We start from the raw sequence: 6000 nt of genomic DNA, 5'->3' as shown, positions 1-6000 counted from the left end.
TGTGTGTGAAATGGAAGGTAGCAATTAATCATCTGCATTGTGCAGAGGCACCCATTTAGTCTGAGGTGATGCAAGGTCATCTGTGCACCTTTACTGGGATTGGCTGACATCAGGATCACACCTAAACATTCACACACACACACACACACACACACACACACACACACACACACACACACACACACACACACACACACACACACACACACAGAGACTCACACACTCTGCGACTGTAAGAAGAAGCTTTATTCACATATTTTAAAGATGTTTTCATGCCTTGTAGAACCACTAATTACAAACTTCTTGAACGTAGCCATCTGGACATGACAGACTCAGGCAACCTGAAACGAAAGCCTTCCGTCTCACCAAACTTTTCAACCCTTGGACTACCCAAACCTCTGCCCCCACCGTCCCCACCTCCATCCTGCTCCAAATACCCACCCCACCCTCTCGGTTTATAATCAGAGTTGCCGAGCTAAGCAGAGTGAAAGCACAGGAAAGACAGCGGGGGCCGGTGCTCGACCCCCATTCAGCGCAGTCAGAGGGCCAGCCCGGGCCCCGAAAGCTCAGATTACATCCCACATAATGAGAGGCCTGGCTCAGCAGGCTCTGCCTCTCTCTCTCTCTCTCTCTCTCTCTCTCTCCCTATCACATAGACACACAGGCAGACCCACTGTGGTATTATTGCTGAAGCCCTGTTCTGTTCCTCTTTGGTTACTACACTGACAACTGCCAGCACAGCTGCTTTACATGTCACTGTATGGTCAAGGGAAACATACTCAGATATGGTGTGTGTTTGATACTGTGTGTATCTGGCACTAATAACGAAGGTCAGGTCCACTCACACCAATAGATACAATAAGTTTAAAATTACAACTTTGCTTTGCTTACTGACATCACACCAAGCTTAGCCAGTGTTTAATGATATGGTATTTCTTATCTGACTAAACACATTAAGCAGATAAAACTACAGCACGCCAATGCCAAATATCCATGATTAAAACAGCCAAGGTTTAATATATCCATAACCTAGGAAACCAAAGAGAGGATGGTCTGGGTAATGTCATGCAGAGAACACCCCCACACAATGCTTTCTTTTGATTAAGCACAGGTTTGATACACTGCTGATAACTAGTAATTCGCCCACATTCGTATTCCAGGAAAATAGGATCAATAGGATGATATGAACATTTTTGGTAGTAAATTATTAGAATAAACTTCCCCCCTAGAATGCACATTACATATGATCAAAAGGTTAAGTAATAGGATTGACATATTATGGTCTGTCAGGGGTTTATGTGACAAATTTTGGTCAAATGTGTTAGAATAAAATAATTGCAGCTCATTTTAGAATTTAAAAATACGTTGTACAAATTTACATAATAAACACAATTCAGATATTCTCTGAATATGTGCAAATTCTGGATGTGAAAATGAAGTTGTCTATGAGTCTGTGAAAGTAAAAAGTTGGGCTTCTTCAACTAAACAATGATTCCTGGAAGAGCCACAAAGTGTAAGAAATGAGAGTTCATGGTTAATACAAATCACTGATTTGAGCAGCATGGGAAGTTTGTTGGTAGATCTTAACAATTCTGTGTATCTGAAATTCCCTAAAATACTTAAGACCCTGAAGGGATCTGCCAAAGTGGTTGAAAATCCCAAAGTTAAGAAGAGATAATGCATTCGTTTCTGTTATGTTTGCTGCAGGAGATGGTCTTTCTTTCTTTGACATGTTTTCTTCTCAAATATCACAGGCAGTAAAAGATTGACTTAATCTAAGTCACTCCAGTTCATCTTTGGCTTGAAGTTAAATCATGTTTTTGTGAAGATGTTGAGTTGAAATACTGGATAAATGAAGAAAAGATCTCATGTTGGAACTGGAGGAAAAACAGTTGTCTTTGGACCATTAGTCAAACTTAACTCAACATCATTTCTTAAGCTTGTTTTGTATACAGAAAATCATTTCAGTGTCCTGAAATTCACAGAGCGAGAAAACATAAATCAAAGACAAATAAGACAATGTAATTAGTCTACATTGAACAGTTTGTCCTCTTTCAGCCTTTGCTGTGAAGACCGTACAAAACCATATTGAAACACAGCCTTTTCTGGAAGCTCGGTGTGTGGATGGCTGTGACAAAGCCTGGCTCCTTCGCAAACACACAGATCCATTCAGAACACAACTCACAGCCTACTCACTCACATGTGGGCCGGCATTGTTTTTATTCCTCCATGCTTTCAGAGTACCAAGGCCATTAGCATTATGAAAAGCTGGACTGGGGCACAGTGAGCTTGTGTATGTATGCATTTCAGTGGATCAACAATATGAGTCTATGTGGGGCAAAGAAAATTGATCTATACTTGTAGATAGAGCAATATCACATTTAGATGAATGTCTGTTGTTCAAAGTGTCCATGTGTCTTTGCTTTCCCTCAGGAATATGTGTGTTTGTATATGTGAGTCTCTGTAAAAAAAAGGAAGGAGTGAGGTCACAGACTGTTGCCACAAAGGCTCACAGCCCAAGGTCTACTGGAGTACAAGCAGCCTTTGTCAAGGCCATGTGTGGAGTGCTCTGTGCAGGATTACAATGAATCTGAGAGAGTGGGGGGATGTACAGAAGGAAGAAGAGCAAGGGGCTTCAACAGCTTGTATTGATTAGCAGGAAAGAGTTCCACCTAACACCCCATCTGTCTGTACTGCTGCCAAGAGGACAACAACAGCACCTGAAACAATGATTTGATTCCTTTTAAAAAAAGTTTTTTTCTTTTAACTTCACATCATGGTTCATGGCCTCTATGGTTGTCTTTCTGTAGGGTTGCATTTTCACCCTTTCTTTAAGTCTGTGTGCTCTCCTCTTTGTTTGAAGTTAAATGATGTGCTTGAAGGTGTAGATACACTTGCCTGGTCTTGTTTTCTGTTTTTTACCACACTGCTAATGCAAAGTAGGGATCAGTTTTGGCCAGAATTTATGAACACTTATAATGTGATATAACAACACTGGATGGATTATTGTGGGGGGGGGGGGTCCCTTATTGATAGGGTGAAACTAAAGTACCACAGAAAGATTATGATACCAAAGACTCCTGTGTGCCCTGTGATGTTGCAAAAATTGAACACAAATATGTTTGCTGGTCATCTAAAGAAACTTGTTAGCAGATTTTTGCCACCTACTGATTCGGAGTAGTGAACTTCACAATACACTGGCTTGTCACAGATCAAGTTCTGTACTTCCAGAACAGAGCTGGTGCACATTTCAAAATCAAACTGGTTTTAAGTTGGTTGAAATAAAGCATGCAAGAGACTCTGTGGGTATTTTCATAACCGGTATAGGATAATCGATAGACAGATTAAAAAAAACAATATACTGTAATTGTTGTGATGTTTAGTCATTGCTAATTCATAGACAGCGGATACAGGTCATTGTTGCATCCAGAAATATAACTCATATGAAAAATCAAATTTCATGATTATTTCTTGAAATAATGCATACCCATCTTCTATGGTGGTAGCCAATACGGCTTGTTTTCAATGCAATTGATACACATTTACATGTATCAATTGTACTAGCATGCTCTATGATAGTGTAGAGATGCATTAGCACACATGACATGATATCTGAACATCTATAAAATACATTGATTATGAAGCATGTGCAGAACTCATTTGCCTGTACAGACCAGTCAATCTTTAAACAATGCACTATGAAAGAGAAATGTCAAAAGAAGCCCAGAGAAGACAATTGACTTTCAAAAATACACCCAATTGTTAAAAAAACATGTTTTGTTTAAGAGTAAAGGTCACACCTTTATCTTTACACCTGCAATTCTTGTTAAATACTATTGTACATGTGATTCGGAGGTCAATAAAAGAAGGCAAGCCTCGGTATGCTTTATGAGCTCATGAATGTTTGTGTTTGTTTTTTGTAAATGTAATTTTATGTGTGCATGTACCCTCAAGCACATACACATTATATGTTTTCAATGCCAGATGAATGCAGTGTTTTAAAGAAGGGTTAGCCATCCTTCCATTATTCAATTTCAAGTGTAGTCTGACAGACAAGAAGACTCATCGACCAGTAATACACAGTGCACCCTTCACTATTCAACTCATGCACAAATGACTGGAAAGCATGTTCCCCCAAAATCACAGCTGAAGAATTACACCAGCAACAAATACAATACACGGAGTATTTTATCCCTCTTTCTGTTCCAGAGCAGTGTACTGATCGAATGAACCTTTGACAGAGATATTATGTAGAAGTCAGTACCTCTGTTCCACCCAACAGCGTAAACAGCCACTCCCAACAGCCTGGTCCATGTTCAGGGAATGTTAGCTAAGGAAACTCCCGTGATAAAATGATTTTATTTGGAACACAAAATCACCATCACAGACAGAACTCCTTCTATATATTGTCCTGATAAACAATAATCTTAGATTTTATTGGTGCTGTAGCACAGAGAGCTAATATTAACATTATTGTATGCTACAGTGATGCAAGCTAACAAATGTTAGCTTGCTAATAGTCTAGTTCTAATATTGGTAATAGGTTGTGTCTGTAAATATATTTAAGATCTATTTGTGAAATTTTGATTATTTCATGATGTAATTTAACTTCTTAAATTCCTTCAGAAAAGATAATATAAACATTTATAACAATACATAAAATATTGAATTGAATATTTCTTCCTCTACAGTTTGTAGACTAACAGGAATACAGTGTGCTATCTGTATCACAAGGAAGTACTGAGGAATCAGAACACACCCTGTTTGTTATTGTGGTCTTAAACCACTCATGTCTAGAAAACAAATCTGTTTATGCACTCACATTTTAACTATTCTCCATTCTGAGGGCAAAAAGCCAACTAGTGAGGCAAACCATTAAAATTTAGATTAAATTTGTTTTATAGTTAGACTAAGGGTCCAGGAAATTAGAGTTAGTCAATGTAATATCCTCCAATGATCTGGAAACACGACTGTGTGTATTTGTAGGATGCGATGAGAAGTGGAAGATCTGGCAGAGGAAAGCAAATGCCATCTGCTGCTGTGTACAGCCCAAGTGTTACACTCAAACACAAATCTTAAAAACTATCCAAGAAAAAAAATATACAGGTTGTTTGAGCACCTGACAACACATTATTCAGTCCCTTTGGTCTCTTATTCCTTTCTTCTTATTTTTTATTGTCACCCTCAAATCTCCAAAAGCTCCCCCTGGTGAACGAATGTCATCATTTTTCCACTTCAATGTCAATTGCAGCTGGAGGTGGAAGCTAATGGCTGCTCAGAAATATGACTTATGCTCTGAACAGATATTAGAAAGGATATTAAAAGAAAAAAGGAAAAAGGCCACATGAGAATGGCTGATGGACCGGCAAGGACAAAATTATATTGCTTGGCAACTGCACACATCAGGGAGCACACATAACCTGTTTTCAAACTGTAGGCATAAAATGTGTTATGTTATTTTATATGTATAGGTACCCATTAAAGGTAATGAGTACCTGACCATAAAATTACTTCATGTTACAGAAAGTAGGACTGTGAAGCACTCACAGTGACTAAATAAATTAGATATTTTATGATCAAATGAATTTTATATTTAAATGGATAGATCATTTAAGCTAGGAATCTCAGAGGAACGTTGTTTCAATGCTTAATGCTTTGGAAATTTGCTAAATAAATGTGCTTTTAAATTTGTTGACACTAGAAAAGAACAGAACAACATCTGAAAGCTGTTTTTCTAAGCATGTGTCATAATGTATTACTGTTTCTCATCTCTTTATCAATAAATCAAGACATTTTTTAACTTCCTCCAACTAGAGTTTTGGTCGTTATGGTAACAGATTATACCTTTGCACAACCTTGCAATGTGACTTTAATTCAAACTGCCTGTTATTGGTAACTTGACAAGTGCTGTCCACTCTGAGATAAATTATTAATAAGTGTCAGCCTTATTCCATCCCTGTGCCGTTTATTTTATTATTTTATTATTAAGTCCAGTCTATT

This window comes from Melanotaenia boesemani, chromosome 2, assembly GCF_017639745.1.
Source record: "Melanotaenia boesemani isolate fMelBoe1 chromosome 2, fMelBoe1.pri, whole genome shotgun sequence".
In the NCBI taxonomy this organism is placed as follows: domain Eukaryota; kingdom Metazoa; phylum Chordata; class Actinopteri; order Atheriniformes; family Melanotaeniidae; genus Melanotaenia; species Melanotaenia boesemani.
This window is presented reverse-complemented; position numbering follows the sequence as displayed.